The 27,442-nt window shown below is 38.6% G+C and overlaps 17 non-coding genes across 17 annotated transcripts; all 17 read right to left on the bottom strand.

Moving 5' to 3' along the window:
* Positions 1–434: 434 nt before the first annotated feature.
* Positions 435–507, bottom strand: TRNAK-CUU (transfer RNA lysine (anticodon CUU)). Its single transcript has one exon. It is a non-coding gene; the product is annotated as a tRNA-Lys (tRNA).
* Positions 508–1,382: 875 nt separating this feature from the next.
* Positions 1,383–1,455, bottom strand: TRNAK-CUU (transfer RNA lysine (anticodon CUU)). The gene has a single exon. It is a non-coding gene; the product is annotated as a tRNA-Lys (tRNA).
* Positions 1,456–2,330: 875 nt separating this feature from the next.
* Positions 2,331–2,403, bottom strand: TRNAK-CUU (transfer RNA lysine (anticodon CUU)). Its single transcript has one exon. It is a non-coding gene; the product is annotated as a tRNA-Lys (tRNA).
* Positions 2,404–3,278: 875 nt separating this feature from the next.
* TRNAK-CUU (transfer RNA lysine (anticodon CUU)) lies at positions 3,279–3,351 on the bottom strand. The gene has a single exon. It is a non-coding gene; the product is annotated as a tRNA-Lys (tRNA).
* Positions 3,352–4,226: 875 nt separating this feature from the next.
* TRNAK-CUU (transfer RNA lysine (anticodon CUU)) lies at positions 4,227–4,299 on the bottom strand. The gene has a single exon. It is a non-coding gene; the product is annotated as a tRNA-Lys (tRNA).
* Positions 4,300–5,174: 875 nt separating this feature from the next.
* TRNAK-CUU (transfer RNA lysine (anticodon CUU)) lies at positions 5,175–5,247 on the bottom strand. Its single transcript has one exon. It is a non-coding gene; the product is annotated as a tRNA-Lys (tRNA).
* An 875-nt stretch (positions 5,248–6,122) lies between these two features.
* On the bottom strand, positions 6,123–6,195 carry TRNAK-CUU (transfer RNA lysine (anticodon CUU)). Its single transcript has one exon. It is a non-coding gene; the product is annotated as a tRNA-Lys (tRNA).
* An 875-nt stretch (positions 6,196–7,070) lies between these two features.
* Positions 7,071–7,143, bottom strand: TRNAQ-CUG (transfer RNA glutamine (anticodon CUG)). The gene has a single exon. It is a non-coding gene; the product is annotated as a tRNA-Gln (tRNA).
* Positions 7,144–8,099: 956 nt separating this feature from the next.
* Positions 8,100–8,172, bottom strand: TRNAK-CUU (transfer RNA lysine (anticodon CUU)). Its single transcript has one exon. It is a non-coding gene; the product is annotated as a tRNA-Lys (tRNA).
* Positions 8,173–10,157: 1,985 nt separating this feature from the next.
* Positions 10,158–10,230, bottom strand: TRNAK-CUU (transfer RNA lysine (anticodon CUU)). The gene has a single exon. It is a non-coding gene; the product is annotated as a tRNA-Lys (tRNA).
* Positions 10,231–11,184: 954 nt separating this feature from the next.
* TRNAK-CUU (transfer RNA lysine (anticodon CUU)) lies at positions 11,185–11,257 on the bottom strand. Its single transcript has one exon. It is a non-coding gene; the product is annotated as a tRNA-Lys (tRNA).
* Positions 11,258–12,211: 954 nt separating this feature from the next.
* Positions 12,212–12,284, bottom strand: TRNAK-CUU (transfer RNA lysine (anticodon CUU)). Its single transcript has one exon. It is a non-coding gene; the product is annotated as a tRNA-Lys (tRNA).
* Positions 12,285–13,238: 954 nt separating this feature from the next.
* Positions 13,239–13,311, bottom strand: TRNAK-CUU (transfer RNA lysine (anticodon CUU)). Its single transcript has one exon. It is a non-coding gene; the product is annotated as a tRNA-Lys (tRNA).
* A 954-nt stretch (positions 13,312–14,265) lies between these two features.
* TRNAK-CUU (transfer RNA lysine (anticodon CUU)) lies at positions 14,266–14,338 on the bottom strand. The gene has a single exon. It is a non-coding gene; the product is annotated as a tRNA-Lys (tRNA).
* A 956-nt stretch (positions 14,339–15,294) lies between these two features.
* On the bottom strand, positions 15,295–15,367 carry TRNAK-CUU (transfer RNA lysine (anticodon CUU)). Its single transcript has one exon. It is a non-coding gene; the product is annotated as a tRNA-Lys (tRNA).
* Positions 15,368–18,381: 3,014 nt separating this feature from the next.
* TRNAK-CUU (transfer RNA lysine (anticodon CUU)) lies at positions 18,382–18,454 on the bottom strand. The gene has a single exon. It is a non-coding gene; the product is annotated as a tRNA-Lys (tRNA).
* Positions 18,455–19,410: 956 nt separating this feature from the next.
* TRNAK-CUU (transfer RNA lysine (anticodon CUU)) lies at positions 19,411–19,483 on the bottom strand. The gene has a single exon. It is a non-coding gene; the product is annotated as a tRNA-Lys (tRNA).
* Positions 19,484–27,442: the final 7,959 nt, after the last annotated feature.

Raw genomic sequence — 27,442 nt, 5'->3', positions numbered from 1 at the left:
GGGGCACTCGGAGAGCCCAAACTGAACAAGGTTTTATAACGACGTAAGAACTGGCTAAGGTCTTAATGCAGCACACAAAATTTCCCGTGGGAAACCGTCATTGGTTGGCTTTTAAGTGCGGTTTTAATTATCAGACCACCCAAGAAAGTCAGTTTCTATTCATTTTTTTTAAAACATGAAAAAAAGTTTCTATGCAATAGAAAAAAAATTAAAAGATTTTTATACAACATTTTTTATTTAAATTCCAGTATGGGCTACGAGTAACAACGAAAAGGACTCTGACTATAAGTCATTTAAAACAACGCCTGACGAACAGACGTAAGTAGTTCAATATTTGGATTTGGAAATAAATAACTTACGCTTTTTTTCAAGGTCACGAATTTATCGCAAACCACATCCGTCGAACGTTTCTTAACTTCCCGCAAAAGGTTAAGCACCCGAACTGAGGCTCCAACCCAGGACCGTTAGGTTAAGAGCCTAACGCTCTACCGACTGAGCTACACGGGCGACCCTCAGCGGGCAAAATCGTAACGTCACAACATTCAATAAAACCGAGAACGAAATTTAAAAATTTTAGTTTTCTTCAAACAGGCTTCCCTCTTAAACTGTGGCTTCAACAGAGGCTCTTTAGGTTAAAACCCTCAAGCTTTACCGACTAAGCTATCCTGGCTCTTCCAGCGCTCATCTTCTTGAAAATTGCGGATAATTTCTTTTTATTCATTTTCTTCTGTTAATATATTAAAAGCCCTTTTTATTCATATGTTAAAAAAGAAACGTCATTATGATTGAAAGTTTCCACCTTGGCAACTGGCGCTGACTAGGAATTGAGGCGTCCATTAGTTATCCAGCGTCTTGGAAGCATAAATTAGAGGATTTTATGAGGGTGGAGACTCTGACGATCATCGGGCTGTGGAGATATAACTACCGCGTGAATTTTGCCGTCAGTATGGGGCACTCGGAGAGCCCAAACTGAACAAGGTTTTATAACGACGTAAGAACTGGCTAAGGTCTTAATGCAGCACACAAAATTTCCCGTGGGAAACCGTCATTGGTTGGCCTTTAAGTGCGGTTTTAATTATCAGACCACCCAAGAAAGTCAGTTTCTATTCATTTTTTTTAAAACATGAAAAACAGTTTCTATGCAATAGAAAAAAAATTAAAAGATTTTTATACAACATTTTTTATTTAAATTCCAGTATGGGCTACGAGTAACAACGAAAAGGACTCTGACTATAAGTCATTTAAAACAACGCCTGACGAACAGACGTAAGTAGTTCAATATTTGGATTTGGAAATAAATAACTTCCGCTTTTTTTCAAGGTCACGAATTTATCGCAAACCACATCCGTCGAACGTTTCTTAACTTCCCGCAAAAGGTTAAGCACCCGAACTGAGGCTCCAACCCAGGACCGTTAGGTTAAGAGCCTAACGCTCTACCGACTGAGCTACACGGGCGACCCTCAGCGGGCAAAATCGTAACGTCACAACATTCAATAAAACCGAGAACGAAATTTAAAAATTTTAGTTTTCTTCAAACAGGCTTCCCTCTTAAACTGTGGCTTCAACAGAGGCTCTTTAGGTTAAAACCCTCAAGCTTTACCGACTAAGCTATCCTGGCTCTTCCAGCGCTCATCTTCTTGAAAATTGCGGATAATTTCTTTTTATTCATTTTCTTCTGTTAATATATTAAAAGCCCTTTTTATTCATATGTTAAAAAAGAAACGTCATTATGATTGAAAGTTTCCACCTTGGCAACTGGCGCTGACTAGGAATTGAGGCGTCCATTAGTTATCCAGCGTCTTGGAAGCATAAATTAGAGGATTTTATGAGGGTGGAGACTCTGACGATCATCGGGCTGTGGAGATATAACTACCGCGTGAATTTTGCCGTCAGTATGGGGCACTCGGAGAGCCCAAACTGAACAAGGTTTTATAACGACGTAAGAACTGGCTAAGGTCTTAATGCAGCACACAAAATTTCCCGTGGGAAACCGTCATTGGTTGGCCTTTAAGTGCGGTTTTAATTATCAGACCACCCAAGAAAGTCAGTTTCTATTCATTTTTTTTAAAACATGAAAAACAGTTTCTATGCAATAGAAAAAAAATTAAAAGATTTTTATACAACATTTTTTATTTAAATTCCAGTATGGGCTACGAGTAACAACGAAAAGGACTCTGACTATAAGTCATTTAAAACAACGCCTGACGAACAGACGTAAGTAGTTCAATATTTGGATTTGGAAATAAATAACTTCCGCTTTTTTTCAAGGTCACGAATTTATCGCAAACCACATCCGTCGAACGTTTCTTAACTTCCCGCAAAAGGTTAAGCACCCGAACTGAGGCTCCAACCCAGGACCGTTAGGTTAAGAGCCTAACGCTCTACCGACTGAGCTACACGGGCGACCCTCAGCGGGCAAAATCGTAACGTCACAACATTCAATAAAACCGAGAACGAAATTTAAAAATTTTAGTTTTCTTCAAACAGGCTTCCCTCTTAAACTGTGGCTTCAACAGAGGCTCTTTAGGTTAAAACCCTTAAGCTTTACCGACTAAGCTATCCTGGCTCTTCCAGCGCTCATCTTCTTGAAAATTGCGGATAATTTCTTTTTATTCATTTTCTTCTGTTAATATATTAAAAGCCCTTTTTATTCATATGTTAAAAAAGAAACGTCATTATGATTGAAAGTTTCCACCTTGGCAACTGGCGCTGACTAGGAATTGAGGCGTCCATTAGTTATCCAGCGTCTTGGAAGCATAAATTAGAGGATTTTATGAGGGTGGAGACTCTGACGATCATCGGGCTGTGGAGATATAACTACCGCGTGAATTTTGCCGTCAGTATGGGGCACTCGGAGAGCCCAAACTGAACAAGGTTTTATAACGACGTAAGAACTGGCTAAGGTCTTAATGCAGCACACAAAATTTCCCGTGGGAAACCGTCATTGGTTGGCCTTTAAGTGCGGTTTTAATTATCAGACCACCCAAGAAAGTCAGTTTCTATTCATTTTTTTTAAAACATGAAAAACAGTTTCTATGCAATAGAAAAAAAATTAAAAGATTTTTATACAACATTTTTTATTTAAATTCCAGTATGGGCTACGAGTAACAACGAAAAGGACTCTGACTATAAGTCATTTAAAACAACGCCTGACGAACAGACGTAAGTAGTTCAATATTTGGATTTGGAAATAAATAACTTCCGCTTTTTTTCAAGGTCACGAATTTATCGCAAACCACATCCGTCGAACGTTTCTTAACTTCCCGCAAAAGGTTAAGCACCCGAACTGAGGCTCCAACCCAGGACCGTTAGGTTAAGAGCCTAACGCTCTACCGACTGAGCTACACGGGCGACCCTCAGCGGGCAAAATCGTAACGTCACAACATTCAATAAAACCGAGAACGAAATTTAAAAATTTTAGTTTTCTTCAAACAGGCTTCCCTCTTAAACTGTGGCTTCAACAGAGGCTCTTTAGGTTAAAACCCTCAAGCTTTACCGACTAAGCTATCCTGGCTCTTCCAGCGCTCATCTTCTTGAAAATTGCGGATAATTTCTTTTTATTCATTTTCTTCTGTTAATATATTAAAAGCCCTTTTTATTCATATGTTAAAAAAGAAACGTCATTATGATTGAAAGTTTCCACCTTGGCAACTGGCGCTGAGTAGGAATTGAGGCGTCCATTAGTTATCCAGCGTCTTGGAAGCATAAGTTAGAGGATTTTATGAGGGTGGAGACTCTGACGATCATCGGGCTGTGGAGATATAACTACCGCGTGAATTTTGCCGTCAGTATGGGGCACTCGGAGAGCCCAAACTGAACAAGGTTTTATAACGACGTAAGAACTGGCTAAGGTCTTAATGCAGCACACAAAATTTCCCGTGGGAAACCGTCATTGGTTGGCTTTTAAGTGCGGTTTTAATTATCAGACCACCCAAGAAAGTCAGTTTCTATTCATTTTTTTTAAAACATGAAAAAAAGTTTCTATGCAATAGAAAAAAAATTAAAAGATTTTTATACAACATTTTTTATTTAAATTCCAGTATGGGCTACGAGTAACAACGAAAAGGACTCTGACTATAAGTCATTTAAAACAACGCCTGACGAACAGACGTAAGTAGTTCAATATTTGGATTTGGAAATAAATAACTTCCGCTTTTTTTCAAGGTCACGAATTTATCGCAAACCACATCCGTCGAACGTTTCTTAACTTCCCGCAAAAGGTTAAGCACCCGAACTGAGGCTCCAACCCAGGACCGTTAGGTTAAGAGCCTAACGCTCTACCGACTGAGCTACACGGGCGACCCTCAGCGGGCAAAATCGTAACGTCACAACATTCAATAAAACCGAGAACGAAATTTAAAAATTTTAGTTTTCTTCAAACAGGCTTCCCTCTTAAACTGTGGCTTCAACAGGGGCTCTTTAGGTTAAAACCCTCAAGCTTTACCGACTAAGCTATCCTGGCTCTTCCAGCGCTCATCTTCTTGAAAATTGCGGATAATTTCTTTTTATTCATTTTCTTCTGTTAATATATTAAAAGCCCTTTTTATTCATATGTTAAAAAAGAAACGTCATTATGATTGAAAGTTTCCACCTTGGCAACTGGCGCTGACTAGGAATTGAGGCGTCCATTAGTTATCCAGCGTCTTGGAAGCATAAATTAGAGGATTTTATGAGGGTGGAGACTCTGACGATCATCGGGCTGTGGAGATATAACTACCGCGTGAATTTTGCCGTCAGTATGGGGCACTCGGAGAGCCCAAACTGAACAAGGTTTTATAACGACGTAAGAACTGGCTAAGGTCTTAATGCAGCACACAAAATTTCCCGTGGGAAACCGTCATTGGTTGGCCTTTAAGTGCGGTTTTAATTATCAGACCACCCAAGAAAGTCAGTTTCTATTCATTTTTTTTAAAACATGAAAAACAGTTTCTATGCAATAGAAAAAAAATTAAAAGATTTTTATACAACATTTTTTATTTAAATTCCAGTATGGGCTACGAGTAACAACGAAAAGGACTCTGACTATAAGTCATTTAAAACAACGCCTGACGAACAGACGTAAGTAGTTCAATATTTGGATTTGGAAATAAATAACTTCCGCTTTTTTTCAAGGTCACGAATTTATCGCAAACCACATCCGTCGAACGTTTCTTAACTTCCCGCAAAAGGTAAAGCACCCGAACTGAGGCTCCAACCCAGGACCGTTAGGTTAAGAGCCTAACGCTCTACCGACTGAGCTACACGGGCGACCCTCAGCGGGCAAAATCGTAACGTCACAACATTCAATAAAACCGAGAACGAAATTTAAAAATTTTAGTTTTCTTCAAACAGGCTTCCCTCTTAAACTGTGGCTTCAACAGAGGCTCTTTAGGTTAAAACCCTCAAGCTTTACCGACTAAGCTATCCTGGCTCTTCCAGCGCTCATCTTCTTGAAAATTGCGGATAATTTCTTTTTATTCATTTTCTTCTGTTAATATATTAAAAGCCCTTTTTATTCATATGTTAAAAAAGAAACGTCATTATGATTGAAAGTTTCCACCTTGGCAACTGGCGCTGACTAGGAATTGAGGCGTCCATTAGTTATCCAGCGTCTTGGAAGCATAAATTAGAGGATTTTATGAGGGTGGAGACTCTGACGATCATTGGGCTGTGGAGATATAACTACCGCGTGAATTTTGCCGTCAGTATGGGGCACTCGGAGAGCCCAAACTGAACAAGGTTTTATAACGACGTAAGAACTGGCTAAGGTCTTAATGCAGCACACAAAATTTCCCGTGGGAAACCGTCATTGGTTGGCTTTTAAGTGCGGTTTTAATTATCAGACCACCCAAGAAAGTCAGTTTCTATTCATTTTTTTTAAAACATGAAAAAAAGTTTCTATGCAATAGAAAAAAAATTAAAAGATTTTTATACAACATTTTTTATTTAAATTCCAGTATGGGCTACGAGTAACAACGAAAAGGACTCTGACTATAAGTCATTTAAAACAACGCCTGACGAACAGACGTAAGTAGTTCAATATTTGGATTTGGAAATAAATAACTTCCGCTTTTTTTCAAGGTCACGAATTTATCGCAAACCACATCCGTCGAACGTTTCTTAACTTCCCGCAAAAGGTTAAGCACCCGAACTGAGGCTCCAACCCAGGACCGTTAGGTTAAGAGCCTAACGCTCTACCGACTGAGCTACACGGGCGACCCTCAGCGGGCAAAATCGTAACGTCACAACATTCAATAAAACCGAGAACGAAATTGAAAAATTTTTGTTTTCTTCAAACAGGCTTCCCTCTTAAACTGTGGCTTCAACAGAGGCTCTTTAGGTTAAAACCCTCAAGCTTTACCGACTAAGCTATCCTGGCTCTTCCAGCATTCATCTTTTTGAAAATTGCGGATAATTTCTTTTTATTCATTTTCTTCTGTTAATATATTAAAAGCCCTTTTTATTCATATGTTAAAAAAGAAACGTCATTATGATTGAAAGTTTCCACCTTGGCAACTGGCGCTGACTAGGAATTGAGGCGTCCATTAGTTATCCAGCGTCTTGGAAGCATAAATTAGAGGATTTTATGAGGGTGGAGACTCTGACGATCATCGGGCTGTGGAGATATAACTACCGCGTGAATTTTGCCGTCAGTATGGGGCACTCGGAGAGCCCAAACTGAACAAGGTTTTATAACGACGTAAGAACTGGCTAAGGTCTTAATGCAGCACACAAAATTTCCCGTGGGAAACCGTCATTGGTTGGCCTTTAAGTGCGGTTTTAATTATCAGACCACCCAAGAAAGTCAGTTTCTATTCATTTTTTTTAAAACATGAAAAACAGTTTCTATGCAATAGAAAAAAAATTAAAAGATTTTTATACAACATTTTTTATTTAAATTCCAGTATGGGCTACGAGTAACAACGAAAAGGACTCTGACTATAAGTCATTTAAAACAACGCCTGACGAACAGACGTAAGTAGTTCAATATTTGGATTTGGAAATAAATAACTTCCGCTTTTTTTCAAGGTCACGAATTTATCGCAAACCACATCCGTCGAACGTTTCTTAACTTCCCGCAAAAGGTTAAGCACCCGAACTGGGGCTCGAACCCAGGACCGTTAGGTTCAGAGCCTAACGCTCTACCGACTGAGCTACACGGGCGACCCTCAGCGGGCAAAATCGTAACGTCACAACATTCAATAAAACCGAGAACGAAATTTAAAAATTTTAGTTTTCTTCAAACAGGCTTCCCTCTTAAACTGTGGCTTCAACAGAGGCTCTTTAGGTTAAAACCCTCAAGCTTTACCGACTAAGCTATCCTGGCTCTTCCAGCGCTCATCTTCTTGCTTCAACAGAGGCTCTTTAGGTTAAAACCCTCAAGCTTTACCGACTAAGCAATCCTGGCTCTTTCAGCGCTCATCTTCTTGAAAATTGCGGATAATTTCTTTTTATTCATTTTCTTCTGTTAATATATTAAAAGCCCTTTTTATTCATATGTTAAAAAAGGAACGTCATTATGATTGAAAGTTTCCACCTTGGCAACTGGCGCTGACTAGGAATTGAGGCGTCCATTAGTTATCGAGCGTCTTGGAAGCATAAATTAGAGGATTTTATGACGGTGGAGACTCTGACGATCATCGGGCTGTGGAGATATAACTACCGCGTGAATTTGGTCGTCAGTATGGGGCACTCGGAGAGCCCAAACTGAACAAGGTTTTATAACGACGTAAGAACTGGCTAAGGTCTTAATGCAGCACACAAAATTTCCCGTGGGAAACCGTCATTGGTTGGCCTTTAAGTGCGGTTTTAATTATCAGACCACCCAAGAAAGTCAGTTTCGATTCAAATTTTTGAAAACATGAAAAACAGTTTCTATGCAATAGAAAAAAAATTAAAAGATTTTTATACAACATTCTTTATTTAAATTCCAGTATGGGCAACGAGTAACAACGAAAAGGACTCTGACTATATGTCATTTTAAACAACGCCTGGCGAACAGACGTAAATAGTTCAATATTTGGATTTGGAAATAAATAATTTCCGCTTTTTTTCAAGGTCACGAATTTATCGCAAACCACATCCGTCGAACGTTTCTTAACTTTCCGCAAAAGGTTAAGCACCCGAACTGGGGCTCGAACCCAGGCCCGTTAGGTTAAGAGCCTAACGCTCTACCGACTGAGCTACACGGGCGACCCTCAGCGGGCAAAATCGTAACGTCACAACATTCAATCAAACCGACAACGAAATTTAAAAATTTTAGTTTTCTTCAAACAGGCTTCCCTCTTAAACTGTGGCTTCAACAGAGGCTCTTTAGGTTAAAACCCTCAAGCTTTACCGACTAAGCTATCCTGGCTCTTCCAGCGCTCATCTTCTTGCTTCAACAGAGGCTCTTTAGGTTAAAACCCTCAAGCTTTACCGACTAAGCTATCCTGGCTCTTTCAGCGCTCATCTTCTTGAAAATTGCGGATAATTTCTTTTTATTCATTTTCTTCTGTTAATATATTAAAAGCCCTTTTTATTCATATGTTAAAAAAGGAACGTCATTATGATTGAAAGTTTCCACCTTGGCAACTGGCGCTGACTAGGAATTGAGGCGTCCATTAGTTATCGAGCGTCTTAGAAGCATAAATTAGAGGATTTTATGAGGGTGGAGACTCTGACGATCATCGGGCTGTGGAGATATAACTACCGCGTGAATTTTGCCGTCAGTATGGGGCACTCGGAGAGCCCAAACTGAACAAGGTTTTATAACGACGTAGGAACTGGCTAAGGTCTTAATGCAGCACACAAAATTTCCCGTGGGAAACCGTCATTGGTTGGCCTTTAAGTGCGGTTTTAATTATCAGACCACCCAAGAAAGTCAGTTTCGATTCAAATTTTTGAAAACATGAAAAACAGTTTCTATGCAATAGAAAAAAAATTAAAAGATTTTTATACAACATTTTTTATTTAAATTCCAGTATGGGCAACGAGTAACAACGACAAGGACTCTGACTATATGTCATTTTAAACAACGCCTGGCGAACAGACGTAAGTAGTTCAATATTTGGATTGGGAAATAAATAACTTCCGCTTTTTTTCAAGGTCTTGAATATCTCCCTAACCACATCCGTCGAACGTTTCTTAACTTCCCGTAAAAGGTTAAGCACCCGAACTGGGGCTCGAACCCAGGACTGTTAGGTTAAAAGCCTTACGCTCTACCGACTGAGCTACACGGGCGACCCTCAGCGGGCAAAAGCGTAACGTCATAACATTCATTAAAACCGACAACGAAATTTAAAAATTTTAGTTTTCTTCAAACAGGCTTCCCTCTTAAACTGTGGCTTCAACAGAGGCTCTTTAGGTTAAAACCCTCAAGCTTTACCGACTAAGCTATCCTGGCTCTTCCAGCGCTCATCTTCTTGCTTCAACAGAGGCTTTTTAGGTTAAAACCCTCAAGCTTTACCGACTAAGCTATCCTGGCTCTTCCAGCGCTCATCTTCTTGAAAATTGCGGATAATTTCTTTTTATTCATTTTCTTCTGTTAATATATTAAAAGCCCTTTTTATTCATATGTTAAAAAAGGAACGTCATTATGATTGAAAGTTTCCACCTTGGCAACTGGCGCTGACTAGGAATTGAGGCGTCCATTAGTTATCCAGCGTCTTGGAAGCATAAATTAGAGGATTTTATGAGGGTGGAGACTCTGACGATCATCGGGCTGTGGAGATATAACTACCGCGTGAATTTTGCCGTCAGTATGGGGCACTCGGAGAGCCCAAACTAAACAAGGTTTTATAACGACGTAAGAACTGGCTAAGGTCTTAATGCAGCACACAAAATTTCCCGTGGGAAACCGTCATTGGTTGGCCTTTAAGTGCGGTTTTAATTATCAGACCACCCAAGAAAGTCAGGTTCGATTCCTTTTTTTGAAAACATGAAAAACAGTTTCTATGCAATAGAAAAAAAATTAAAAGATTTTTATACAACATTTTTTATTTAAATTCCAGTATGGGCAACGAGTAACAACGAAAAGGACTCTGACTATATGTCATTTTAAACAACGCCTGGCGAACAGACGTAAGTAGTTCAATATTTGGATTTGGAAATAAATAACTTCCGCTTTTTTTCAAGGTCACGAATTTATCGCAAACCACATCCGTCGAACGTTTCTTAACTTCCCGCAGAAGGTTAAGCACCCGAACTGGGTCTCGAACCCAGGACCGTTAGGTTAAGAGCCTAACGCTCTACCGACTGAGCTACACGGGCGACCCTCAGCGGGCAAAATCGTAACGTCACAACATTCAATAAAACCGACAACGAAATTTAAAAATTTTAGTTTTCTTCAAACAGGCTTCCCTCTTAAACTGTGGCTTCAACAGAGGCTCTTTAGGTTAAAACCCTCAAGCTTTACCGACTAAGCTATCCTGGCTCTTCCAGCGCTCATCTTCTTGCTTCAACAGAGGCTCTTTAGGTTAAAACCCTCAAGCTTTACCGACTAAGCTATCCTGGCTCTTCCAGCGCTCATCTTCTTGAAAATTGCGGATAATTTCTTTTTATTCATTTTCTTCTGTTAATATATTAAAAGCCCTTTTTATTCATATGTTAAAAAAGGAACGGCATTATGATTGAAAGTTTCCACCTTGGCAACTGGCGCTGACTAGGAATTGAGGCGTCCATTAGTTATCCAGCGTCTTGGAAGCATAAATTAGAGGATTTTATGAGGGTGGAGACTCTGACGATCATCGGGCTGTGGAGATATAACTACCGCGTGAATTTTGCCGTCAGTATGGGGCACTCGGAGAGCCCAAACTAAACAAGGTTTTATAACGACGTAAGAACTGGCTAAGGTCTTAATGCAGCACACAAAATTTCCCGTGGGAAACCGTCATTGGTTGGCCTTTAAGTGCGGTTTTAATTATCAGACCACCCAAGAAAGTCAGTTTCGATTCAATTTTTTGAAAACATAAAAACAGTTTCTATGCAATAGAAAAAAATTAAAAGATTTTTATACAACATTTTTTATTTAAATTCCAGTATGGGCAACGAGTAACAACGAAAAAGACTCTGACTATATGTCATTTTAAACAACGCCTGGCGAACAGACGTAAGTAGTTCAATATTTGGATTTGGAAATAAATAACTTCCGCTTTTTTTCAAGGTCTTGAATTTATCGCAAACCACATCCGTCGAACGTTTCTTAACTTTCCGCAAAAGGTTAAGCACCCGAACTGGGGCTCGAACCCAGGCCCGTTAGGTTAAGAGCCTAACGCTCTACCGACTGAGCTACACGGGCGACCCTCAGCGGGCAAAATCGTAACGTCACAACATTCAATCAAACCGACAACGAAATTTAAAAATTTTAGTTTTCTTCAAACAGGCTTCCCTCTTAAACTGTGGCTTCAACAGAGGCTCTTTAGGTTAAAACCCTCAAGCTTTACCGACTAAGCTATCCTGGCTCTTCCAGCGCTCATCTTCTTTCTTCAACAGAGGCTCTTTAGGTTAAAACCCTCAAGCTTTACCGACTAAGCTATCCTGGCTCTTCCAGCGCTCATCTTCTTGAAAATTGCGGATAATTTCTTTTTATTCATTTTCTTCTGTTAATATATTAAAAGCCCTTTTTATTCATATGTTAAAAAAGGAACGTCATTATGATTGAAAGTTTCCACCTTGGCAACTGGCGCTGACTAGGAATTGAGGCGTCCATTAGTTATCCAGCGTCTTGGAAGCATAAATTAGAGGATTTTATGAGGGTGGAGACTCTGACGATCATCGGGCTGTGGAGATATAACTACCGCGTGAATTTTGCCGTCAGTATGGGGCACTCGGAGAGCCCAAACTAAACAAGGTTTTATAACGACGTAAGAACTGGCTAAGGTCTTAATGCAGCACACAAAATTTCCCGTGGGAAACCGTCATTGGTTGGCCTTTAAGTGCGGTTTTAATTATCAGACCACCCAAGAAAGTCAGTTTCGATTCAATTTTTTGAAAACATAAAAACAGTTTCTATGCAATAGAAAAAAATTAAAAGATTTTTATACAACATTTTTTATTTAAATTCCAGTATGGGCAACGAGTAACAACGAAAAAGACTCTGACTATATGTCATTTTAAACAACGCCTGGCGAACAGACGTAAGTAGTTCAATATTTGGATTTGGAAATAAATAACTTCCGCTTTTTTTCAAGGTCTTGAATTTATCGCAAACCACATCCGTCGAACGTTTCTTAACTTTCCGCAAAAGGTTAAGCACCCGAACTGGGGCTCGAACCCAGGCCCGTTAGGTTAAGAGCCTAACGCTCTACCGACTGAGCTACACGGGCGACCCTCAGCGGGCAAAATCGTAACGTCACAACATTCAATCAAACCGACAACGAAATTTAAAAATTTTAGTTTTCTTCAAACAGGCTTCCCTCTTAAACTGTGGCTTCAACAGAGGCTCTTTAGGTTAAAACCCTCAAGCTTTACCGACTAAGCTATCCTGGCTCTTCCAGCGCTCATCTTCTTTCTTCAACAGAGGCTCTTTAGGTTAAAACCCTCAAGCTTTACCGACTAAGCTATCCTGGCTCTTCCAGCGCTCATCTTCTTGAAAATTGCGGATAATTTCTTTGTATTCATTTTCTTCTGTTAATATATTAAAAGCCCTTTTTATTCATATGTTAAAAAAGGAACGTCATTATGATTGAAAGTTTCCACCTTGGCAACTGGCGCTGACTAGGAATTGAGGCGTCCATTAGTTATCCAGCGTCTTGGAAGCATAAATTAGAGGATTTTATGAGGGTGGAGACTCTGACGATCATCGGGCTGTGGAGATATAACTACCGCGTGAATTTTGCCGTCAGTATGGGGCACTCGGAGAGCCCAAACTAAACAAGGTTTTATAACGACGTAAGAACTGGCTAAGGTCTTAATGCAGCACACAAAATTTCCCGTGGGAAACCGTCATTGGTTGGCCTTTAAGTGCGGTTTTAATTATCAGACCACCCAAGAAAGTCAGTTTCGATTCAATTTTTTGAAAACATAAAAACAGTTTCTATGCAATAGAAAAAAATTAAAAGATTTTTATACAACATTTTTTATTTAAATTCCAGTATGGGCAACGAGTAACAACGAAAAAGACTCTGACTATATGTCATTTTAAACAACGCCTGGCGAACAGACGTAAGTAGTTCAATATTTGGATTTGGAAATAAATAACTTCCGCTTTTTTTCAAGGTCTTGAATTTATCGCAAACCACATCCGTCGAACGTTTCTTAACTTTCCGCAAAAGGTTAAGCACCCGAACTGGGGCTCGAACCCAGGCCCGTTAGGTTAAGAGCCTAACGCTCTACCGACTGAGCTACACGGGCGACCCTCAGCGGGCAAAATCGTAACGTCACAACATTCAATCAAACCGACAACGAAATTTAAAAATTTTAGTTTTCTTCAAACAGGCTTCCCTCTTAAACTGTGGCTTCAACAGAGGCTCTTTAGGTTAAAACCCTCAAGCTTTACCGACTAAGCTATCCTGGCTCTTCCAGCGCTCATCTTCTTTCTTCAACAGAGGCTCTTTAGGTTAAAACCCTCAAGCTTTACCGACTAAGCTATCCTGGCTCTTCCAGCGCTCATCTTCTTGAAAATTGCGGATAATTTCTTTTTATTCATTTTCTTCTGTTAATATATTAAAAGCCCTTTTTATTCATATGTTAAAAAAGGAACGTCATTATGATTGAAAGTTTCCACCTTGGCAACTGGCGCTGACTAGGAATTGAGGCGTCCATTAGTTATCCAGCGTCTTGGAAGCATAAATTAGAGGATTTTATGAGGGTGGAGACTCTGACGATCATCGGGCTGTGGAGATATAACTACCGCGTGAATTTTGCCGTCAGTATGGGGCACTCGGAGAGCCCAAACTAAACAAGGTTTTATAACGACGTAAGAACTGGCTAAGGTCTTAATGCAGCACACAAAATTTCCCGTGGGAAACCGTCATTGGTTGGCCTTTAAGTGCGGTTTTAATTATCAGACCACCCAAGAAAGTCAGTTTCGATTCAATTTTTTGAAAACATAAAAACAGTTTCTATGCAATAGAAAAAAATTAAAAGATTTTTATACAACATTTTTTATTTAAATTCCAGTATGGGCAACGAGTAACAACGAAAAAGACTCTGACTATATGTCATTTTAAACAACGCCTGGCGAACAGACGTAAGTAGTTCAATATTTGGATTTGGAAATAAATAACTTCCGCTTTTTTTCAAGGTCTTGAATTTATCGCAAACCACATCCGTCGAACGTTTCTTAACTTTCCGCAAAAGGTTAAGCACCCGAACTGGGGCTCGAACCCAGGCCCGTTAGGTTAAGAGCCTAACGCTCTACCGACTGAGCTACACGGGCGACCCTCAGCGGGCAAAATCGTAACGTCACAACATTCAATCAAACCGACAACGAAATTTAAAAATTTTAGTTTTCTTCAAACAGGCTTCCCTCTTAAACTGTGGCTTCAACAGAGGCTCTTTAGGTTAAAACCCTCAAGCTTTACCGACTAAGCTATCCTGGCTCTTCCAGCGCTCATCTTCTTGCTTCAACAGAGGCTCTTTAGGTTAAAACCCTCAAGCTTTACCGACTAAGCTATCCTGGCTCTTCCAGCGCCCATCTTCTTGAAAATTGCGGATAATTTCTTTTTATTTATTTTCTTCTGTTAATATATTAAAAGCCCTTTTTATTCATATGTTAAAAAAGGAACGTCATTATGATTGAAAGTTTCCACCTTGGCAACTGGCGCTGACTAGGAATTGAGGCGTCCATTACTTATCCAGCGTCTTGGAAGCATAAATTAGAGGATTTTATGACGGTGGAGACTCTGACGATCATCGGGCTGTGGAGATATAACTACCGCGTGAATTTGGTCGTCAGTATGGGGCACTCGGAGAGCCCAAACTGAACAAGGTTTTATAACGACGTAAGAACTGGCTAAGGTCTTAATGCAGCACACAAAATTTCCCGTGGGAAACCGTCATTGGTTGGCCTTTAAGTGCGGTTTTAATTATCAGACCACCCAAGAAAGTCAGTTTCGATTCAAATTTTTGAAAACATGAAAAACAGTTTCTATGCAATAGAAAAAAAATTAAAAGATTTTTATACAACATTCTTTATTTAAATTCCAGTATGGGCAACGAGTAACAACGAAAAGGACTCTGACTATATGTCATTTTAAACAACGCCTGGCGAACAGACGTAAATAGTTCAATATTTGGATTTGGAAATAAATAATATCCGCTTTTTTTCAAGGTCACGAATTTATCGCAAACCACATCCGTCGAACGTTTCTTAACTTTCCGCAAAAGGTTAAGCACCCGAACTGGGGCTCGAACCCAGGCCCGTTAGGTTAAGAGCCTAACGCTCTACCGACTGAGCTACACGGGCGACCCTCAGCGGGCAAAATCGTAACGTCACAACATTCAATCAAACCGACAACGAAATTTAAAAATTTTAGTTTTCTTCAAACAGGCTTCCCTCTTAAACTGTGGCTTCAACAGAGGCTCTTTAGGTTAAAACCCTCAAGCTTTACCGACTAAGCTATCCTGGCTCTTCCAGCGCTCATCTTCTTGCTTCAACAGAGGCTCTTTAGGTTAAAACCCTCAAGCTTTACCGACTAAGCTATCCTGGCTCTTTCAGCGCTCATCTTCTTGAAAATTGCGGATAATTTCTTTTTATTCATTTTCTTCTGTTAATATATTAAAAGCCCTTTTTATTCATATGTTAAAAAAGGAACGTCATTATGATTGAAAGTTTCCACCTTGGCAACTGGCGCTGACTAGGAATTGAGGCGTCCATTAGTTATCGAGCGTCTTAGAAGCATAAATTAGAGGATTTTATGAGGGTGGAGACTCTGACGATCATCGGGCTGTGGAGATATAACTACCGCGTGAATTTTGCCGTCAGTATGGGGCACTCGGAGAGCCCAAACTGAACAAGGTTTTATAACGACGTAGGAACTGGCTAAGGTCTTAATGCAGCACACAAAATTTCCCGTGGGAAACCGTCATTGGTTGGCCTTTAAGTGCGGTTTTAATTATCAGACCACCCAAGAAAGTCAGTTTCGATTCAAATTTTTGAAAACATGAAAAACAGTTTCTATGCAATAGAAAAAAAATTAAAAGATTTTTATACAACATTTTTTATTTAAATTCCAGTATGGGCAACGAGTAACAACGAAAAGGACTCTGACTATATGTCATTTTAAACAACGCCTGGCGAACAGACGTAAGTAGTTCAATATTTGGATTTGGAAATAAATAACTTCCGCTTTTTTTCAAGGTCACGAATTTCTCCCTAACCACATCCGTCGAACGTTTCTTAACTTGCCGTAAAAGGTTAAGCACCCGAACTGGGGCTAGAACCCAGGACCGTTAGGTTAAAAGCCTAACGCTCTACCGACTGAGCTACACGGGCGACCCTCAGCGGGCAAAATCGTAACGTCATAACATTCAATTAAACCGACAACGAAATTTAAAAATTTTAGTTTTCTTCAAACAGGCTTCCCTCTTAAACTGTGGCTTCAACAGAGGCTCTTTAGGTTAAAACCCTCAAGCTTTACCGACTAAGCTATCCTGGCTCTTCCAGCGCTCATCTTCTTGCTTCAACAGAGGCTTTTTAGGTTAAAACCCTCAAGCTTTTCGACTAAGCTATCCTGGCTCTTCCAGCGCTCATCTTCTTGAAAATTGCGGATAATTTCTTTTTATTCATTTTCTTCTGTTAATATATTAAAAGCCCTTTTTATTCATATGTTAAAAAAGGAACGTCATTATGATTGAAAGTTTCCACCTTGGCAACTGGCGCTGACTAGGAATTGAGGCGTCCATTAGTTATCCAGCGTCTTGGAAGCATAAATTAGAGGATTTTATGAGGGTGGAGACTCTGACGATCATCGGGCTGTGGAGATATAACTACCGCGTGAATTTTGCCGTCAGTATGGGGCACTCGGAGAGCCCAAACTAAACAAGGTTTTATAACGACGTAAGAACTGGCTAAGGTCTTAATGCAGCACACAAAATTTCCCGTGGGAAACCGTCATTGGTTGGCCTTTAAGTGCGGTTTTAATTATCAGACCACCCAAGAAAGTCAGGTTCGATTCCTTTTTTTGAAAACATGAAAAACAGTTTCTATGCAATAGAAAAAAAATTAAAAGATTTTTATACAACATTTTTTATTTAAATTCCAGTATGGGCAACTAGTAACAACGAAAAGGACTCTGACTATATGTCATTTTAAACAACGCCTGGCGAACAGACGTAAGTAGTTCAATATTTGGATTGGGAAATAAATAACTTCCGCTTTTTTTCAAGGTCTTGAATATCTCCCTAACCACATCCGTCGAACGTTTCTTAACTTCCCGTAAAAGGTTAAGCACCCGAACTGGGGCTCGAACCCAGGACTGTTAGATTAAAAGCCTTACGCTCTACAGACTGAGCTACACGGGCGACCCTCAGCGGGCAAAATCGTAACGTCATAACATTCATTAAAACCGACAACGAAATTTAAAAATTTTAGTTTTCTTCAAACAGGCTTCCCTCTTAAACTGTGGCTTCAACAGAGGCTCTTTAGGTTAAAACCCTCAAGCTTTACCGACTAAGCTATCCTGGCTCTTCCAGCGCTCATCTTCTTGCTTCAACAGAGGCTTTTTAGGTTAAAACCCTCAAGCTTTACCGACTAAGCTATCCTGGCTCTTCCAGCGCTCATCTTCTTGAAAATTGCGGATAATTTCTTTTTATTCATTTTCTTCTGTTAATATATTAAAAGCCCTTTTTATTCATATGTTAAAAAAGGAACGTCATTATGATTGAAAGTTTCCACCTTGGCAACTGGCGCTGACTAGGAATTGAGGCGTCCATTAGTTATCCAGCGTCTTGGAAGCATAAATTAGAGGATTTTAAGAGGGTGGAGACTCTGACGATCATCGGGCTGTGGAGATATAACTACCGCGTGAATTTTGCCGTCAGTATGGGGCACTCGGAGAGCCCAAACTGAACAAGGTTTTATAACGACGTAAAAACTGGCTAAGGTCTTAATGCAGCACACAAAATTTCCCGTGGGAAACCGTCATTGGTTGGCCTTAAAGTGCGGTTTTAATTATCAGACCACCCAAGAAAGTCAGGTTCGATTCCTTTTTTTGAAAACATGAAAAACAGTTTCTATGCAATCGAAAAAAAAATTAAAAGATTTTTATACAACATTTTTTATTTAAATTCCAGTATGGGCAACGAGTAACAACGAAAAGGACTCTGACTATATGTCATTTTAAACAACGCCTGGCGAACAGACGTAAGTAGTTCAATATTTGGATTTGGAAATAAATAACTTCCGCTTTTTTTCAAGGTCACGAATTTATCGCAAACCACATCCGTCGAACGTTTCTTAACTTCCCGCAGAAGGTTAAGCACCCGAACTGGGTCTCGAACCCAGGACCGTTAGGTTAAGAGCCTAACGCTCTACCGACTGAGCTACACGGGCGACCCTCAGCGGGCAAAATCGTAACGTCACAACATTCAATAAAACCGACAACGAAATTTAAAAATTTTAGTTTTCTTCAAACAGGCTTCCCTCTTAAACTGTGGCTTCAACAGAGGCTCTTTAGGTTAAAACCCTCAAGCTTTACCGACTAAGCTATCCTGGCTCTTCCAGCGCTCATCTTCTTGCTTCAACAGAGGCTCTTTAGGTTAAAACCCTCAAGCTTTACAGACTAAGCTATCCTGGCTCTTCCAGCGCTCATCTTCTTGAAAATTGCGGATAATTTCTTTTTATTCATTTTCTTCTGTTAATATATTAAAAGCCCTTTTTATTCATATGTTAAAAAAGGAACGTCATTATGATTGAAAGTTTCCACCTTGGCAACTGGCGCTGACTAGGAATTGAGGCGTCCATTACTTATCCAGCGTCTTGGAAGCATAAATTAGAGGATTTTATGACGGTGGAGACTCTGACGATCATCGGGCTGTGGAGATATAACTACCGCGTGAATTTGGTCGTCAGTATGGGGCACTCGGAGAGCCCAAACTGAACAAGGTTTTATAACGACGTAAGAACTGGCTAAGGTCTTAATGCAGCACACAAAATTTCCCGTGGGAAACCGTCATTGGTTGGCCTTTAAGTGCGTTTTTAATTATCAGACCACCCAAGAAAGTCAGTTTCGATTCAAATTTTTGAAAACATGAAAAACAGTTTCTATGCAATAGAAAAAAAATTAAAAGATTTTTATACAACATTCTTTATTTAAATTCCAGTATGGGCAACGAGTAACAACGAAAAGGACTCTGACTATATGTCATTTTAAACAACGCCTGGCGAACAGACGTAAATAGTTCAATATTTGGATTTGGAAATAAATAATTTCCGCTTTTTTTCAAGGTCACGAATTTATCGCAAACCACATCCGTCGAACGTTTCTTAACTTTCCGCAAAAGGTTAAGCACCCGAACTGGGGCTCGAACCCAGGCCCGTTAGGTTAAGAGCCTAACGCTCTACCGACTGAGCTACACGGGCGACCCTCAGCGGGCAAAATCGTAACGTCACAACATTCAATCAAACCGACAACGAAATTTAAAAATTTTAGTTTTCTTCAAACAGGCTTCCCTCTTAAACTGTGGCTTCAACAGAGGCTCTTTAGGTTAAAACCCTCAAGCTTTACCGACTAAGCTATCCTGGCTCTTCCAGCGCTCATCTTCTTGCTTCAACAGAGGCTCTTTAGGTTAAAACCCTCAAGCTTTACCGACTAAGCTATCCTGGCTCTTTCAGCGCTCATCTTCTTGAAAATTGCGGATAATTTCTTTTTATTCATTTTCTTCTGTTAATATATTAAAAGCCCTTTTTATTCATATGTTAAAAAAGGAACGTCATTATGATTGAAAGTTTCCACCTTGGCAACTGGCGCTGACTAGGAATTGAGGCGTCCATTAGTTATCGAGCGTCTTAGAAGCATAAATTAGAGGATTTTATGAGGGTGGAGACTCTGACGATCATCGGGCTGTGGAGATATAACTACCGCGTGAATTTTGCCGTCAGTATGGGGCACTCGGAGAGCCCAAACTGAACAAGGTTTTATAACGACGTAGGAACTGGCTAAGGTCTTAATGCAGCACACAAAATTTCCCGTGGGAAACCGTCATTGGTTGGCCTTTAAGTGCGGTTTTAATTATCAGACCACCCAAGAAAGTCAGTTTCGATTCAAATTTTTGAAAACATGAAAAACAGTTTCTATGCAATAGAAAAAAAATTAAAAGATTTTTATACAACATTTTTTATTTAAATTCCAGTATGGGCAACGAGTAACAACGAAAAGGACTCTGACTATATGTCATTTTAAACAACGCCTGGCGAACAGACGTAAGTAGTTCAATATTTGGATTTGGAAATAAATAACTTCCGCTTTTTTTCAAGGTCACGAATTTCTCCCTAACCACATCCGTCGAACGTTTCTTAACTTGCCGTAAAAGGTTAAGCACCCGAACTGGGGCTAGAACCCAGGACCGTTAGGTTAAAAGCCTAACGCTCTACCGACTGAGCTACACGGGCGACCCTCAGCGGGCAAAATCGTAACGTCATAACATTCAATTAAACCGACAACGAAATTTAAAAATTTTAGTTTTCTTCAAACAGGCTTCCCTCTTAAACTGTGGCTTCAACAGAGGCTCTTTAGGTTAAAACCCTCAAGCTTTACCGACTAAGCTATCCTGGCTCTTCCAGCGCTCATCTTCTTGCTTCAACAGAGGCTTTTTAGGTTAAAACCCTCAAGCTTTTCGACTAAGCTATCCTGGCTCTTCCAGCGCTCATCTTCTTGAAAATTGCGGATAATTTCTTTTTATTCATTTTCTTCTGTTAATATATTAAAAGCCCTTTTTATTCATATGTTAAAAAAGGAACGTCATTATGATTGAAAGTTTCCACCTTGGCAACTGGCGCTGACTAGGAATTGAGGCGTCCATTAGTTATCCAGCGTCTTGGAAGCATAAATTAGAGGATTTTATGAGGGTGGAGACTCTGACGATCATCGGGCTGTGGAGATATAACTACCGCGTGAATTTTGCCGTCAGTATGGGGCACTCGGAGAGCCCAAACTAAACAAGGTTTTATAACGACGTAAGAACTGGCTAAGGTCTTAATGCAGCACACAAAATTTCCCGTGGGAAACCGTCATTGGTTGGCCTTTAAGTGCGGTTTTAATTATCAGACCACCCAAGAAAGTCAGGTTCGATTCCTTTTTTTGAAAACATGAAAAACAGTTTCTATGCAATAGAAAAAAAATTAAAAGATTTTTATACAACATTTTTTATTTAAATTCCAGTATGGGCAACTAGTAACAACGAAAAGGACTCTGACTATATGTGATTTTAAACAACGCCTGGCGAACAGACGTAAGTAGTTCAATATTTGGATTGGGAAATAAATAACTTCCGCTTTTTTTCAAGGTCTTGAATATCTCCCTAACCACATCCGTCGAACGTTTCTTAACTTCCCGTAAAAGGTTAAGCACCCGAACTGGGGCTCGAACCCAGGACTGTTAGGTTAAAAGCCTTACGCTCTACCGACTGAGCTACACGGGCGACCCTCAGCGGGCAAAATCGTAACGTCATAACATTCATTAAAACCGACAACGAAATTTAAAAATTTTAGTTTTCTTCAAACAGGCTTCCCTCTTAAACTGTGGCTTCAACAGAGGCTCTTTAGGTTAAAACCCTCAAGCTTTACCGACTAAGCTATCCTGGCTCTTCCAGCGCTCATCTTCTTGCTTCAACAGAGGCTTTTTAGGTTAAAACCCTCAAGCTTTACCGACTAAGCTATCCTGGCTCTTCCAGCGCTCATCTTCTTGAAAATTGCGGATAATTTCTTTTTATTCATTTTCTTCTGTTAATATATTAAAAGCCCTTTTTATTCATATGTTAAAAAAGGAACGTCATTATGCTATAAGATGATATATTACAAAAATTATTTTTCTTTTACGAGTCAAATAAAAATATTATAGTGCGATACAAAAAAAATTAAAATGGACATCGTATTTGGTTATCTATTTCAGCGCGGTTCTGGGTAATCCAGTCGGCGAAAAGTAGACTTCGTTCCAAAGAACACGGTTGTCGGGTGTTTAGAGTTTGATGTCTGAATAGACATTTCACTGGCGGGGGCGTATCAAAAGTCGCAGCTCGGGGACAGTCAAAAGTTTCCAAATCGTATATGGCGGTCTCAGTATAATCGGCTAAAAATTTACACTTTACGTCTCCTTTTGTAAAAATCATATCAGCACTCGAAACAGCTGATATAAGGCAGGCGGGTAGTTTATAATAGGGGAGATACCCCGCGGTCCAGCAAATACCGTGAAGGTTCCTAGACACCCAGCCGTTTTGTCTTTTAATGGCGTTCGGAAGTTGTTGTACTGGATAGGGTTGTTCGAAAGTCCAAGCTTGAACGGCGGGAGGGGTCGATACTGTTGATATAGCTAGTTCCTTCACGACAATGTCGGGGGGGTCTCCGCCGGAGCGCGAGGCGGATTTTCCTAGTAGAAAGTCAAATTCGACAACGGCCATTCTCGCCATGCCACCAACACGATACTGAGGGTTTAGTTATGAATAAAACGGGGTGTAGTCGCGCGACGGGAATTTATACTCCGTTTATGACGACGTAACACTAGCCTTTGAGAAAAAACGCGCGCGGCTAAAGAACAGTAGCCTCCACTATATGTATGCATAAATATTTTTTCGTCCCAAAGTTCCCCCGACCGCGCCCCCCCCCCCCCGAGAAATCCGCGCCCCAGACCGCGCCCCCCCCCAGGGGAAATCAGCGCACGCGTGCAAGACGGCGAGGTGGGGAGGGTAGCATGTCTTATGGGGAAACCAAAGTCATTTTAAAATTTGTTTCAGCTTCAATTTTAAATATATATAATTAAACAAAATAAAAGAAAGAAATAAATAAAAAATATAAAAAACATAGTTTGAAATTATGGTCGTTGTCGGAATTCGCGAACATATCGGGTCTTCTATCTAAGCGCGATACCACCCTTGAGGTTGGGGATGGTTAACTTTTATTCAATAGATAAAGCTCTCAAAATTATTCGTAAAACGTTTTGATCAAGTAATTTATATTTCTGTATTATCCGCGTAATAAGCCGAGTTGGATAATTTTTCGATTCAATTATTGTAATTCTGGGCAAAAAAATTGCATGTCATTAAGTTATCGCATTGAAAGAAGCTTCAGTGTTTCCATAGTGAACTGTAAGGGAAGTTGGTTTTAAATATAATGGAAAATTACCCTTGTTATTCTATGTTCACCCATTGAGTATGGTAGCAGATGAAAAAAAATTAATTAGCCAAACTAATACTGTAATATATGCAAATATTTCACTCAGAATCAAAATTATTGACTCCCAAAAAATATTTAGCTATTTTATTATTAACCTACAGAGCTAGTCAGACTTAGGGAAGCGTGTTTTAAGATATGTTTAAAATTAACTTGATAAAAACAATGCTTGAGTTTTTAATTTTACGATACAGAGTGGCTCCCATTTAATGTGATGATTCTGAATGAAAAATTTTCAAAAGTCAAAGTTATTGGATTGCATGAAACTTTAGTGTTTTCAGTTTGAAATTTAAGGGAAGTTACCGTTATTAAAGTGATGGTTAAATTAGAATTGAAAAAAATAAATAATTTCAGGTTTTTTATAACTGATATAGGGTGGATCCAAAAAAAGTAATTTTTTTAAATTGAACACCATCTCTTCTGAATACCTGTGTTGGGTAATTCTAAGGTGGTCACATATTTTTTTTCGATTCCATAATCGTAATTCTGGGAAAAAAATGCATGTAATAAAGTTATCGCATTGAAAGAAGCTTCAGTGTTTTCATAGTGAAATGTAAGGGAAGTTGGCTTTAAATATAGTGGAAAATTACCTTTATTATTCTATGTTCAACCATTGAGTATGGTAGCAGATGAAAAAAAAATTAATTAGTCAAACTAATACTGTAATATATGCAAATATTTCACTCAGAATCAAAATTATTGAATCCAAAAAATATTTAGCTATTTTATTATTAACCTACAGAGCTAGTCAGACTTAGTGAAGCGTGTTTTAAGATAAGTTAAAAATGAATTTGGAAAAAAAATTGCTTGAGCTTTTACTTTTACGATACAGAGTGGCTCCCATTTAATGTGATGATTCTGAGTGAAAAAATTTCAAAAGTCAAAGTTATTGGATTGCATGAAACTTTAGTGTTTTCAGTTTGAAATTTAAGGGGAGTTACCGTTTTTAAAGTGATGGTTAAATTAGAATTCAAAAAAATAAATAATTTCAGGTTTTATATAACTGATATAGGGTGGATCCAAAAAAAGTAATTTTTTTAAATTGAACACCATCTCTTCTGAATACCTGTGTTGGTTAATTCTAGGGTGGTTCCATATTTTTTTCGATTCAATAATTGTAATTCTGGAAAAAAAATGAATGTAATAAAGTTATCGCATTGAAAGAAGCTTCAGTGTTTTCATAGAGAAATGTAAGGAAAGTTGGCTTTAAATATATTGGACAATTATCTTTGTTATTCTATGTTCACCCGTTGAGAATGGTAGCAGGTGAAAAAAATAATTAGCCCACCTAATACTGTAATATATGGAAAATTTTCACTAAGCATCACAAGTATTAAACCCAAAAAATATTTAGCTATTTTATTATTACCCTACAGAGCTAGTCAGACTTAGGGAAGCTTGTTTTAAGATATTTTTGAAATTAACTTGATAAAAACAATGCTTGAGCTTTTAAATGATACAGGGTGGATACCGAAATTGAAGAAAAGCTTGCTAAATGAAATTTTTTCACTTCTTAACATAATCAATGGGTGGACACAGACTTAAAAAGATAATTTTCAACTATATTGTACGGCAACTTCCCTTAATTATCACTCTGAAAACACTGAAGTTTCCTTCAATCCAATAACTTTAACATATTCAAATTTTTCACTCGAATCATCACATTAACTGAACCCAGAAATATTTATCTCTGTTAATCGTACTCTACACAGCTATTCAGACGTGCAACGTTTTTAAAGTTATGGTTAAATTAGAATAAAAAAATAATATGTAAATGATATAGGGTAGATACAGAAAAAAAATCTTATTTAAAAGCTGAAGTAATTTTCTTTTAAATTGAACACTACAAATATAGTTTTCGCATTTTAACTTTAAATATAGACTATTTTACCATTCTCGAGTATCTTGCATATTGAAATTGTTACGCATACGGGGTTACCATTTAATTTTGGAATAGATCACCGAAATGTTTTAATTAAAATATCTTTTATTTTCTACAATAATTACCTTTTATTAACATAAATAATGCAAAATACTCTGTACGCTCAATACGTTTAAATAGCTTTCCAAAATGTAAATATAGGTAGTAAAATACTATAAAAACCCCTGACTCTACGTTCAATACGTTAAAATAGCTTTCAATACGCCAAATATAGGTGGAAAAATAATAGAAAAACACACACATACTATTATTATTTTTTAATTTTTGGAAATACACAACATCCACCAGTTACTTCGCAATATGACAAATTGGCTGCTCTCTTAGTGCCCAACATATCACAATTTAAACACAAATATATGCGTGGTAACGCTTTTAATACACCTGGAGGAATTCTTATACTTAGAATTCTTTTTGATTGGAAATAAACAGCTTTACGGTACTTCAAACAGATTGAGTATCCGTCACAGTACCATGCTAGCCATCCGACAGTTGGAACATGAAAAACTGAACCGTCACAATATATACAGAAGTAGTCACCAGTTCTTAATAATGACGTGATTCCGTCTTTCTTCAATTCTTCGACTGATATTGCATTCACTAGTGGTAAATACACGCTTGGTTATAAATTCATATATAATTCTTATAATAGTTTCTAGTGAAGGCTACCAGTAATTAAGAATTAACATTACAACTAAATAATTATATATAAAAATAATGTGATTTCTAAGCTAGCTTTAAAAAATATAACCTAAAACAATCTTACTTTTGAAAAATGACTCTTTAATATCAAAAATCGTCTGTCATACTCGGAAACAATTAATTGATCACTGATGTCGTTTCTAATATTTCTTCAGCTTTTAAAGAAAAAAGAGTTACTCGAGAATGGTAAAATAGTCTATACTTAAATTTAAAGTGCGTTTTAAATTGAAGTGATTCTTATTTTGTATTCCACTTTCACAATGGGAAAAGTGTCTTTCTCAAATGTTGTAGTTGTACTATTGTTAGAACTATTTAAATCCATAAGATAGAATCGTTCAGTACTTTGCTGATATAAAAAGAGGGACTCGTTCAAATGGAAATATTTTTAAACTTCATTTGAATATCATTAGCGTGTAAGTGGTCCATGTACCCAAAATTGAACCGCAAGTTCAGATATGCTAATACATAGAAAATACTATAAAAGCATCTTAACTCTACTTTTAATACATCAAAAAAAATTCCGATATTAAAATATTTCAAAATACTCAATTAATGTACTAAGTTACGTTAAAAAAGAGCCTATCGTAAACACGAATTCCTCCAATTGTTAAACATAGATTCCAGATTAGATGGTGTATGTATGATGGGTAAGACTCTTGTCAGAAAGATGAATTTTTATTTTAATACGTTAAAATAAATTTCGACTATACAAATATAGTTTTCGCATTTTAACTTTAAATATAGACTATTTTACCATTCTCGAGTATCTTGCATCTTGAAATTGTAACGCATACTGGTTACCATTTAATTTTGGAATACATCGCCAAGCTAAAAATATAAAAATTGATAAAAACTTAAATGGCTACGTCCTCATCCGAGAACAGCGGAGATGGATTTTACATTTTTGGTGGGAACAATCGTTTGTTATAACCATTTTAGCGCGAAGAATCCACACCTGATGTAAAAACGACACTTTTAGCTAGCGAGAGGGGACACCCGCTGTGTCTATTTTACGCGCGGGGGGCAAGGGCCATCCTCTATCTACCCTTTACCCCTTAGGGCCGATATTCCGTAAGACGGATAGCTTTGCGCATCGTAAAAGTGTTTGAAAATAATGTTACACGGGGAAAGTGTTTGTCGGTGAAAATAGTTATGAATAGATACACAAAGGGCTCGACCCATTGAACTATTTGGATTTATTTCATAACACCACTCGCACGTGGAAAAAAGTGTTTGACAGATGCCGTAGGGGGCCCATTACTCGGGTTTATAGCTACTGGCTGTTTGCATAACATCATGTCAGATGATTCCACAAGCCCTACCGAATAGGGACGATCCCGCCTTTCCCGTTACTCGCCTTATCGCGAACAATCCTAAAAACGCATTACTAATCGCGTTGATTTTACTTTTAATGGGACTTGTAGAATTTCTATCTCTTTGGTTTACCAATATGGCCGTCGCTATACACATAACACCGCAAAATTTGACTAATCGCGTGAGTCATTGAGTCAACCCAT

The sequence above is a fragment of the Leiobunum rupestre genome, chromosome 1 (genome assembly GCF_980474605.1).
Source record: "Leiobunum rupestre chromosome 1, qqLeiRupe1.1.hap1, whole genome shotgun sequence".
Lineage (NCBI taxonomy): Eukaryota > Metazoa > Arthropoda > Arachnida > Opiliones > Sclerosomatidae > Leiobunum > Leiobunum rupestre.
Note: the sequence above shows the minus strand (reverse complement) of the source record. Positions and strands in the feature narration are given on the sequence as shown.